General features: G+C 36.9%; 1 protein-coding gene across 1 annotated transcript in view; it reads left to right on the forward strand.

Moving 5' to 3' along the window:
* Positions 1 to 13,017, forward strand: part of PRTG (protogenin) — a 122,704-nt gene that overhangs the window by 89,249 nt on the left and 20,438 nt on the right. The gene's annotated exons all lie outside the window — the stretch shown is intronic.

Raw genomic sequence — 13,017 nt, forward strand, 5'->3', positions numbered from 1 at the left:
ATAATGAGGAAACAATCAGGTAAATCTAGATCGTGAAACAGTCTACAAAACAACTAGACTACAACTCAAGTATGCTGTCATTGTGGAAGATAGGAAAAGCTCAAGGGACAGTTTCATATGAAGGAAACATGGCCTGGAGTGAGTGATCCTCAGATGGATTCTCGGTGGGGGAAAAACAGTCATAGAGAACATTACTGGGACAGTTTGGGAAATTTAAATACACAGTATATGACAGATACAGTTTCTCATTGTTAAATTTATTGGGTATAATAATGATGTTGTGGTTATGTCAGAGAACATCATCCCTGTTTTCAGGGGAAACTTGTCCAAGTATTGATATTTATGTGTGATATAAAGTGTCATGATTCAACAAAAGAAAAGGGGTATGTGTGTGTGTACATTTGTACACACACAAAAATAAGAGAACAAAAAATAAACGTGTTTGAAAATAATTTTAAAAGGTTATGATTGCCCTGTACTGTGTTTTTGATCTTTAATCAGTACCTCCAAATTAGAGAATGGTTGTACAATTATTAGGCACATAGTTAAAGCAGTAGCACTTCTGAAATAATTGCTTATATAAAACAATTCTCTAGGAATGTGGAGATATTTAAAAATTATATCAGTCAGCAGACACTAATATAAATGTGCCTATTAAAAATAAAGACACAGTGCCAAGAAGAGGAAGCCTGGAGAATGAATGAATGAATGAATGAATAAAATAAATAAATAAATAAATAAATATAAAGGCACAGAAAATGGGTTTCTCATTAATACTGTCCAGTAGCTCTTCAATTAAAGCCCACTTGAGAGACTAAAAACTGTAGGTGGTTGGATAATACAAAAATACTCTGGGCTGAAATTATTTCCTTAAACAACTAAGTATCTCTTTTATCCATGAAATGTTTATAAACTAATATCTATAATATATTTCAGACTGACTATAAGAAACCTTAGATCTTTAAAAATTTTTTTAACAGAAAAATCCTTTTGGTTTACCTCTGTATACTCAAATATTCTTGAGATTCTCTATAATTATGTGCTGAAAACCATTTTAAGATCTACTGAATACCTTTCAATACCCCAGAGATCTTCAGTGTCTTTTAATACCTGAAAGATTTAAGGTTTATATAGAACGGGAGTAGAATGTTTATAGTCAATTAACACATTAATGACCTGCATCTGGTTGTATCAAAGAACTCCCATAAATCTCTTATCTGTTTAACATTAAAATCAATTTCAGAGTGATGCATTTAGTGAAGTTATAAATAAGTTGTAGTAACATAGTGTTTCTCGTGAGTTTTAAAGGAGGCATAAATAAATAAACAATCATGGTTTTATCATTATGATTGATGAAGTTGATACTTCACCAGCTTGCATTTCCCACTTGAGAAGAAATTTAAGATTGGTTTCAAGCTGTCTACCTGCATCTTTCCCATCTTGTAAACAGGCTTTTAACTGCTGACGGTTGAGATTTGGAGGGATAGTTATCAAACTACAGATGTTTTTGCAATGAAACTATGCACCTCCGACCAAGTCGCTGTGGTTCAGGAGATGATAGATGGTATTTTCATGTTGCTTCACAAAAGGGTCAAAATGGCATGGCGAGCCCATGACAGTGAAACGGAGAAATGTTAGTCCTGGAAGGAAATTTATTTCATAGCTGCAGGGGAAGTTTGTTTGTCATGAATGGGCTCTCTCTGTCAGTCTATAAAAATATTGTTTGTAAGGCAATGATGTATGTGAGACAGACCGTGTATGTGTGTTGGCAGACAGAGCAGCTACTTAAACAAATGCTAAGCCAAATACAGTAGCATGAGTCAAGTATTATACTTGGGATGCTTTTAGGGTAAGGATTGTTCTTGATAGAAATATCAACATAATCAAAGGAATTTATTTCACTTTCTTACATAACAACTTAAGTAAGCTTTGTAAATTGTATACTTTCTTAATTGTCCTAGGATACTGCACACACATGCCCATTCTCTATTCTAATACACTTTTTATGTTAAAATTATACATTCTTATAATCAGTAATCACTCCATTTTATTCACTTTTAAATTATTCAGGAATATAAATGTAGACATAGCCTTATTGGTATGGTTCACATATAACTGGTATAAACTTTGAGACAGTTAAGCCACTGTTCTTTTGGAGTCTTTTCTTTTTCTCCTCCCTACCCAGAGAAAATACCAACCTTCAGTGCATCTCCATTAATTGATGGTGCAGTAGGAGAGACTCATAAAATTGGGCCAGTGAGGTACCTTTAATCCACAGTGATTCACAAAAGGAAAGGCCTCTGATTAGAAAAGAACATAAAAGATCAGGAACCATGTTTGTGGGGGCCTCCAATATCACTTTCAAATTAGTTTTTCAGTGTTTGGGTGTAAATCAGATTGACTTACGGCAAAGTTCAAGTAGAAATCTTCAACCTCTAAATATTTCTTATCCAGATAGCCTAAAGTAATGCATTTGTCAAAAATGAAAAATATTTTAAAAAGAAGTCTTGAAAGGCTGATGGATGTATAAAAGTGAAATTACATAATCAAAAAAGAGGTAACATCAAAACATTAGTGAACACAATATAATTGGGAAAGCCTTATACTTCTGGATTTTACAAAACAATCTCAGTCATTTAGGGGAGGTTTTAAAACTAGAGATTATCCATAGGATACACTTACTTGAATAGGAAACTGATTCTCAAATGTCATGTACAAAGAACTTTCTTCTAAATTATCCTAAACTCAGTAGGAGAGGGGATGTTTTTACTAGGAGTGAAAGGTGTTATTTGTCTTAAGGCCCTCCAGGGGGGAAGAACAAAAGAGACCAAGTCATTTTAGGTTTAGACAAATACTCTACCATCAGCTTCCATGAGAGCTGCATACAGAACACACAGGCAGAGTTGGAGGAGTGGAGGATTGCCTGCTCCAGCTGCCATTCCGTCTATTTTACACTCAAATAAATATTCTGTATTATCACGTAGCAAGTTTATGACATTCTGGCATAATCATCATTAAAGAAAACTCCTTTGAATTTTTAATGCAGACAAAGTGAAAAATGTTGATGAATAACAATCCCATACAGAAATTTAGTTTATAAATAAAAGGAGAGTTAATTTTTCATCTAGGCTTACAGTTTATGTCCTTTTAGCCAAAAACCTGGTTTTAAATCAGCATACTAGCACATTCATCTAAGACATTATTTTAACCATCATGAAGTCACTTTTTCCATTCTAACATAAATTTGATGATACGAGACAAAGAATTCCCTCTTAGATGAGATCTGCTCCGCTACTCTCAGTATGGTTTAGAGCAGAGAAACAGACAGTCTTACGATATTTGGAAAACTCGAAGGCCGATCACATTGTTCAAAATCGTGTTTTCGTTACTGTGCTTAAACATAGCATTTTAAAGTGTAGTATTTCCCTCTGCTTTCCTTTCCCACCCATCCCCCTTAGCATTTTTGCTGCTCCTCTGCTGCTGAACCAGACTTGGGCTGGCCCCAGATTCTATGTCAGAGGCCATGACCCAGGTGTCACAGCAGTCCATACTGCTGGCCTCTTCTCTGAATAATTATATGGGGGGTATTGTGTTGAAGGTACAGGCTTGGGGGCAGTGCAGTCAGTCTGGCCAGCCAGACCGGGGAGCTCTCCAGTTGGACTGCAGGGGAACAATGGGCCTGAAAAGGCTTACACAAACCCTTGTAACACAAAAGATTAAATTAAAAATGAACATTTGGCCAGACATTAGGTTTCATTCTTCAGAATTTCACCTTTCTAACTTATTCTGATCATTTCCTACTCGAACATCTTCAGACTTAACATATGCTGACCTTATAATCAGGAGATTTTCTGATTGCTACTTACCTTTGCATATATATTCCAATTTGACTATTTTTAATGCTTTGAAGCTATATTAATCATGATAGTTTGTTGCTAATATAAGCAGAGCTTTTCTATAGCAGCATTTTAAGTACACAATTTAAAATAATATCATATGTAGTGGTTTTTAAAATAATGCTTTTTATTTTCTTAAGGCATTTTATTAGGCCTTTCCAGCATGCTCATGTCTGTAGATTGAACAAGTGGCAGGGGACAGTCCTAAAGTAGATGTGATTGCTTTGTCTTTCTTTGGTCCTAGGAAGATTTTTTCCCCCCTACCACCTGAGAATTTTCCATAGAAGAATGGGAAATAAAACTCTGTAAGTCTTCAACCAGGGTTGAATTTTGGAAATGGTGTCAGAAGTGGACTCATTCCTGTGAGAGAAAAGTTTTTTCGTGGTCCTAACCTCAGGCTTTCTCTTAATTTTATCTGGCCCTGACCTGTTGGCTCTGGCCTGACTCTTTTCAAGGAGTCTGGAGCCTCACGAATAAACAGCAGCTGAAAGAAACAAAGGCCTGGTTTTCATGACCCCAATATTATCTCTTCTTGTTGGTCCATAGCCCAATACTTTGTAAATAATTGTTTTCTATTATGCATTTTCCAGGAAACAAACCAATCTGTTAGTATTACAACAAAGAGTCTGTAAAGTTTGAATTTGATTTCCATCAATTTTACTATCTGGGTTTGTCTCCAATCAGAGAGCACTTAGTCTTCCTGGCATTTGAGGGAAATTATGGTGCGGATGCTTACTAGTAAGTGACCTTATTAGTTTTCGCCTTGTGTCTTTTTTTTTTTTTTGAGACAGAGTCTCACTCTGTTGCCCAGGCTAGAGTGAGTGCCGTGGCGTCAGCCTAGCTCACAGCAACCTCAAACTCCTGAGCTCAAGCGATCCTCCTGTCTCAGCCTCCCGAGTAGCTGGGACTACAGGCATGCACCACCATGCCCGGCTAATTTTTTTTCTATATATATTTTTAGCTGTCCATATAATTTCTTTCTATTTTTAATAGAGATGGGGTCTCGCTCTTGCTCAGGCTGGTCTCGAACTTCTGAGCTCAAACGATCCGCCCACCTCGGCCTCCCAGAGTGCTAGGATTACAGGCGTGAGCCACCGCGCCCGGCCCTCGCCTTGTGTCTTAAATAAAGAAGTATGAGGACAGAACAGTAACCAAAATCCATTGGGATTGGAATTCTTGAATGTTTTCTCCTTAAAGTAAAATTATCTTAGTACTTAATGTTTCTATTTCTGATTATTCTGCTTTTGTTCTATTTGATTACCTTGAATGTACATTTTTATTTATTTATTTATTTATTTTTTTTATGTTAAGAACAAAATCTAGAGTATATTTTATTTTATGTTTTTATGAGATAGGGTCTCTCTCCATTGCCCAGGCTGGAGTGCAGTGGCCCCATCATAGCTCACTATAACCTTGAACTCCTGGCCTCAAGTGATCCTCCCACCTCAGACTTCTATGTAGCTAGGACTACAGGTGTACACCACCACACCTGGCTAATTTAAAAAATCTTTTTATAGAGACAGGGTCTTGCCATGTTGCACAGGCTAGTCTGGAACTCCTGGCCTCAAGCAACCCTCCCACCTTGGCCTCCCAAAGTGCTGGGATTGCAGACCTGAGCCACTGCGCTGGGCCTTGACTATACATAATAATATCTCCCACTTGTTCAGGCCTTGTAACCCTGGCCTCTTTCAGAGATAACCTAAAACCAAGAAGTGGGGAAAAAAAGCGGGGGGGACTTTAGTCACAAAGCCACTCAGTAAGAGAGGATGCCATTCTTCATAATGTACTCTCTTAATTTACACGTGTTACCACTAATTTTCTATCGGATTGCTCGAACATTAGTGATCTAGAGCTCCTGGCTTTATACAGTAGGCCCAGAAGCATTGACTTAGAACTGAAGGACAGCCTTCTGCCAGGTATACCCTCTTCCACTTCTGTTGTTTGACCTGTGCTGGAGATTTTGCATTTTCTTACTCCTCCTTTTTAATTCCTTCTCTCAACAATTCCATTTTGTTAGCTGTCTTCTGTGTGTATGTAATAAAATCTACCATGCCTGGCCTGGCTCTCAAAGCTGTCATCTGCCCCCAGCCTAAGGTTCTGTGTGACCCTCGCTCATTTGCCGTTTAGTGCTGCAAATCTGAACTCTTCCCTGTTACTTGGCTTCAATCCATGTGTTCCTATCTCCAAGCCTTTGCTGACACTCTTCCCTTGGCCTAGATCTCTTCTTCCCCATGCATATTATAGGGTCAGATTCTACTCACATGTCACCTCCTCTATGAAGCCCTCCCCACTCTCCGAATTAGTAGTAATCATTCTCTCTTGTGAATGTCTTAGAATTTTAACAAATCTCTTTTGCAGCAGTTATTCCTATCGTGCATGGTACTTATGTCTACTTTTGTCTTAGGTCCCTAATATACTGTTATCTAAACAAATTTGAAAACAACTGATATATGTCAACTTTCTAATCTTACAGATGAGGAAACTGAGTTCCAGGATATGGAGTGACTTTCGCAGCCCCACAGCTAGTTAATCCAAGATTTAAATCCAAATCCCCCAATCCCCAAATCAGTTTTCTCTCCTACATTTATTTATTTAGCACCAAAAAGCTCCTACCAAGTGCCTGACATTTTTCTAAACATTCTACACTTATAAACTCATTTAATCCCCATTTTACAGATGAGGAAACCTGCTTCAAACCCAAGTAATCTGGTTCTTTCATTATTGTTACCACCCTACTCTTCTACATGAGAGAGCAGGGATTAGGAGTTATGGGATGCCACTAGTAATTGTTTTATATTATTATTATTGATATTTTTATCAGTGTGTTATTATTGATGTTAATATTATACTCAAGTACTCTTTTAAGCATTATGTGAATTAAATTATTTTCCTTCCCCGACAGCTTCATGAGGTAGATGCTATTATCATCATCACACCTATTTTATAGGTGATTGTAATCAAGGTACAAAGAGAGAAAATAACTTCCTAAGTTATACAGTAATGACCAAGCTAGTACTAGAATCCAGTCAATCTAGGTTTAAACATCTCAGCCTCCAACTGCTATGCTAGACTGAACCTTAGCTTCTTAGTAGTGCTGAGTCATTGGGAAAGTTGTCTTCTATTTGGCTCAGCTTCCTTTGTAGAGAACATGTAGCAAAAATAGTCCCTAGCTCACAGAGTTGTTTGAAGTTCATGTGAAATATTTATGACAAACACTGATCCAAGGCAGCCCTTCTTCCTGCTTTGCATTTCATCAAACTTTTCATTTGGTGAAACTTAAGCAATAGCTATATTTCATGCATACCTGTTTTGATTTGCTCATTCATCAGTTTCATCTGATATGTGAGTATCTCCTACTTTTTTTTTTTTTTTTTGAGATGGGATCTTGCTGTGTTGCCCAGACTGGAGTGCAGTGGCCATTTCACCGGTGTGATTATAGTATACTATAGCCCTGAACTCCTGGGCTTGAGGGATCCTCCTGCCTTAGCCTCCCTAATAGCCTGTGTTAGGATGACAGGCCCTTGCCACCAGCCACCATGCGAGCTCTCCCACCTTCTTGATAGCTGGATGAGTGGGGTCATTACTCTCCTTACAGGCACACCGATGCCATCTAGTGATGGACAAGAGAAATGCAAGTTTTTCAAGTAAAATGCTGGAAGAAGGCATGGGGTTTTTGTTGTGTGGTCTTTAGGAAAATGTTGCAGTGAAAAATACGTATATCATATCAAAGTTTTTAGTAGGTTTCTTAAGATGTTGAATAAAGATATATTAATAGTTAATTTACTATTTTTGTTAAATCATATGCAGTGAGAATGGAATTAAGGCAAGTTCTTGATGCATACAACTTTAAAATATTTTGGCATTAAAGAGTCTCATTTTATTGGCCTTTATTTTTCTTGTTCTTATTCTAGTCACTGAGGGTAATAAAAACCTAATTGTAAAAACAGGACATAATTAACACATTGAATTTTTGTGTCCATCTGCTTGCTGTTTCTAATACTAGTCCTCAAACTCTTCCAGATTTCCCTTTAATGAAATGATTTACTATTCTTCTATTAGGGAAGAAATTTATTAAGTTGTTTTCCAAAGCATTTATCATCATTAGGGCTGTCTCTTTGTTAGCAGATGAGAGATTATTAGATTAACATGGAAGACGTGGGTGAAGGTAGATTTGCCACTGAGAGGATTATACACCATGTGACGTAGTTGCCAAAACAGCAAGCATTCTTAGTGGTCATAAGCACAAAACACAGCTCTTTCAATCGTATATACAAGTCAGACGCACACTTGGGAACCTTTGCCTACTTGATACACCAGGGAACATTAATGAGGACAAAGCGTGCTTAGAGCTCAGCTTTAGTATTTGCTAATTGCTATTTGCTAATTTGCTAATATTCTGGACACTATAGTATTTTGTATTTACTAATTATGGCAACTGTACAAAATATTTAGTAGACATGGTTTCATTTAATATTCTTAAAATCCCTATAAGGGAGGTCCTATTATATCTCTTTTATATCTCTGTCTTCCAAATAAAAATAAATGATGTTTAGAAAAGAAAGAAACTTGATCAAGTCTATACAATTAATAAATAATACTTACATACAGAATATTCATTTGTCAGTCTGTCTGCTTTGGTAGATTGAAATTAAAGGCAAGATTTGTACCTTTCTAATTTTTAAGTCTTTCATACAGTGCCCAACTTTTGGTAGGCACTTGATAAACATATTTGATACCTGTGAACTTTGTTTTGTTTTGTTTTTTGGCCAGCCACACATATTGTTCTGACTCTTTCTTATGGGACTAATAATCAAGTAGAAGAGCCAGTGATGAGAATGAATCAGAAGGGAAGGAGGGTGAGACAAGTCCTAGAGCTAGTGGAGAAAATATACAGGGTATGGCCATAGCAATGTGTCAGGAAGGAGATCATTTTTTGGCTGAAGGTTGACTCCCTCATAAAGAAATGACAAGTTCATTTGGCTTAGGGACCGTGGTCATTTTAATGTAAACTGACACTCCGGAGCTGAATGGTTAGGAATCAAAATGTTTAGGGTCAATTTGTGTTAAATTGATTTGAGCTTTCTTTTCTGACCCTTCATCTTTATGTGTATTGCTAAATCTTTAAGCAAGTTTAACTCTAAATCCAAATATTACCTATTTGAGCCATCACCCCAAGGACCATTAAGAATTGAGGAGTGATTTTTATGCCCTGTGTGTGGAGTTTTGAAGGAAATGGAACCAACTCTCTCCAGCACTCTCCGTTTCCCCTCCTTCCCTCAGTGGGTTTTGAGAGGCCTGAACTATTCCTTGTGGCTGCTCTTCCTGACTCTGCTGTTTTCCCCTCAAACCACATAGCCTAAGTCTGCTGAGTCTCGTGTAACCAAGCACCACATACGTGGCAATGCTTGACTCCAGAAGGACTGTAACAGGCCCTGGGAACTGGTTCCCTGTGGCATTTCAGTGTTGATCCTCTCTGCTTTGTCCCTCAGGCACCAGAGGATCTTTGTAGAACTGGCAAGTTTTAGGACATGCTACTTATGCTGAGGCTCATTCTTCGTGCATTTACCTGCATTTAATATACTGGTTCTAAATTTTTTGATTTTTACTGTTTATCCTTAATTCTCTTAATTATATAGCTGTTCCTCTGTTTTTTCTTTTGTCTGATCACTCTTACTGACTGATAATCTTCATCTTAACATTATTTGAGGTCTCTAGTCCTTGGTTCCTCTTTAAGTTTACAAACAGTATGTGAAGTCAAATTTCTAACAAATTGATGAACAGGAATGAGCCAGGTTGTTCCAGGGTCTCCGGATTAACAAACCGAAATAATATAAAGATTAGATTTTCAAGATTGGAGTCAAATTTTTTAAAGCTAAAGAGGAGCATATGGCAAATCCACCTGGGTCATCGCTCAGCTTTGCCCCTAGCCTGGCACTTCTAGGGCATAAAGAGCAAATCACATAAGAACAAATTCAAGTGTGTTTTCTCTCACCTTTATTTTTTCCATGTAATATGTCCTGTAATTTTATTTTTTCTACTAAAATAATTTCCAAAATTGTTCTGGTTCTTGTTTTATCTTTTCTGTTTGGGTAGAAAAGATCTTGTACAGCCAATGTACTTGATTTTTGCTGCTTGGTGGTTTGCCTTTTTGTGACCTTGGGTAAACTAGCATGGGAAGGAACCTGGTACTTGAGATGGTCACTCCCTGATAACTTGGATGATTTCCAAATGGGCCCCAGAAGAGCTGCTCCTCCTCACGTGGGGCTTGTTTGACCCTGCCCTGAGTGGGCAATAGCCAGGTGCCATGGGCGTTAAAGGAACAACTGTGTTCTCTCATTGGGACACATAAGCTGTTCCCGTCTGATCAACAACAACAACAAAAACCCCTTAATTCTGGGTTTAAAATTAGTACAAGAGTTCATTTTCTAAGGAAGAAGAAGGTCAAACTTGGAGAACCCATTTTATGGCTAACAAAAGGTAACTATTCCAGGCCGGGCGCGGTGGCTCACGCCTGTAATCCTAGCACTCTGGGAGGCCGAGGTGGGCGGATTGTTTGAGCTCAGGAGTTCGAGACCAGCCTGAGCAAGAGCGAGACCCCATCTCTACTAAAAATAGAAAGAAATTATATGGACAGCTAAAATATGTATATAGAAAAAATTAGCCGGGCATGGTGGTGCATGCCTGTAGTCCCAGCTACTCAGGAGGCTGAGGCAGTAGGATTGCTTGAGCCTAGGAGTTTGAGGTTGCTGTGAGCTAGGCTGACACCACGGCACTCACTCTAGCCTGGGCAACAGAGTGAGACTCAAAAAAAAAAAAAAAAAAGTAACTATTCCAACAGCACAATTCACAGTTGCAAAGATGTGGAAACAACCCAAATGTCCATCATTACATGAGTGGATTAATAAAATGTGGTATCTGTATACCATGGAGTTCTACTCAGCCACAAAAAACAATGGTGATCTAGCACCCCTTGTATTATCCTGGATAGAGCTAGAGCCCATTCTACTAAGTGAAATATCCCAAAAATGGAAAAACAAGCACCACATGTACTCACCATCAAATGGTAATAACTGATCAATACTTAAGAGCACATATAGTAATAGCATTCATCGGGTGTTGGGAAGATGGGAGGGGAGGGGAAGGGGATGGGTATATACACACCTAATGGGTGCGGTGTGCACCATCTGGGGGATAGACATGCTTGAAGCTCTGACTCGGGTGGGGCAAAGGCAATATATGTATGTAACCTAAACATTGGTACCCCCATAATATGCTGAAATAAAAAAAAATTTTTTAAAAAGCAACTATTCCAAAGACATCTTCATGCAGTGTTGATTGAGGTTGTTTGCACAATAGAAAAAAGATTAATCTACTGCCTATACTAAAAACCCTCATCAAAATCAGTTTTCTATGAGAAATAGCTATATCCATGTCTGGCTCCCTGAGGAGAACGTTAGCTACTTTGAGAGTAAATCTCTGTCCTATCCTTCCTTTTCTGTATCTGCTGTATTCCTAGCACAGTAAGTTACGTTCAAGAGGCTTTCCTAAAGAGACTCTTCTAATTGAGTAGAGACAGAATAAAGAAACAATTTTCCAAGTTGCACTATGAATTTATGAAGAACTAGAATGCAAAGAGCCAATTGAATTCCATTTGTACCCATCCCAAGGGAGTATTTGTTAATACTCAATTCAATTGACTAATGTGTTTAGCAATGTTAGGAGTAAAGAAAGAAAAAAATATTCAAATTAAATAGCCATTAACATGAACCAAAACCTTTTGAATCCTAGAATTTCAGTGTTAGAAATCATTTGAGTATGAAATCCAAATGTGTGTCTCTTTTTTGATAATTCTTTTATAAAATGTTTGAAAATATCACTATTTTAAAATTTATCATAAGGAAACAAACTTAACTTGTGGTACAGGCACATGTGTTTGTGTAAATTTAGAGGCCCTGTACTTTGTCATGGAAATACCCTTTAGTTCTTGGTCCAGCTTTGTGTGGCACTGATGTTCTCCTTAACACCTTTGTACCATGGCTTATGAAATGGGAATAACATATGCCTTACAGAGTTTTTTAATAGTCAGAGATAATGTATCTAAAAGACATTGTCTGTAGGATAGTAAAATGTTATTTCAGTCTTCCTATCATTCTATCTAGAAAGCACAGGAATTTTCTAAGGTGTAGAAAATTTTCTTCTTGCAGTTTTAATTTTGTCAGAACTAATGGAAATGAAAATTCAATATCTTAGGACATCTTTTATTGCCTTTGAATATTAAATATTAGAATATATTTATCAGTTTCTAAAATATTTATATAAACTCTTAAATAACTTTTGGAGAGTTTCATAAATTTCACATTTTATTTTTGGATTTTTTAAATGTTGGAATTCACTCTAGGATTATTTTTACTCTTTAATTTCATGTCTTTTTCCATATCAGGTATATCTGTAAAGGATGATTGTTTTCCCTTATAAAATACTGAAATTTTTTGTGTTTGTTTTATTATTATTTAGAGAAGTATAATAGAGAATTATATTATTTTTGAGTAGTAGTTTTTTTGCCCTAAGCAAGTATTCTGTAGTTAAATGTCATCATAAACAGTTAACTTTAAACGTGTTTATACTATTAAATTTCTTGGACGTTTTTCAAAGGATATCGGTTAAAATTTATAACCATGTATTTCCTCAGAGCCCTGAGAAAATTGTAATGTGCCTGTTTATGGACATTAGTTTTAGTATTGTGATAGTTAATGAGCACCAGTAGAGGGAGCTCCAACTCATCTTTCTTAGTGAATTTAACTCTGAACTTCAAATGCAGATTTGTAGAAAGGACACACTTAAACCACACATGATTATATATATTTTCAAAGGTACTAAAGAATGACAATTGTAATTTTCCTTAACTTTGATGGAGAAAACAATCTCGCTTTAATTTCCACGCTTTTAAGTAAACTACCCTCAAGTATAACTGCCTAAACAAAAAACTTCTCATAAATGATCCATCAAGCAACCTAAGGCTTTTAAAACCAAGAATCTATCTCGTCATTTAAGGAGGAAGAGGAGTGGTTGTGGTAGTGTTATTGTTTGAAATTAGGTTAAGTAAAGTGAAATTGTAAATAAT

The sequence above is a fragment of the Eulemur rufifrons genome, chromosome 2 (assembly GCF_041146395.1).
Source record: "Eulemur rufifrons isolate Redbay chromosome 2, OSU_ERuf_1, whole genome shotgun sequence".
NCBI classification, from domain to species: Eukaryota; Metazoa; Chordata; class Mammalia; order Primates; family Lemuridae; genus Eulemur; species Eulemur rufifrons.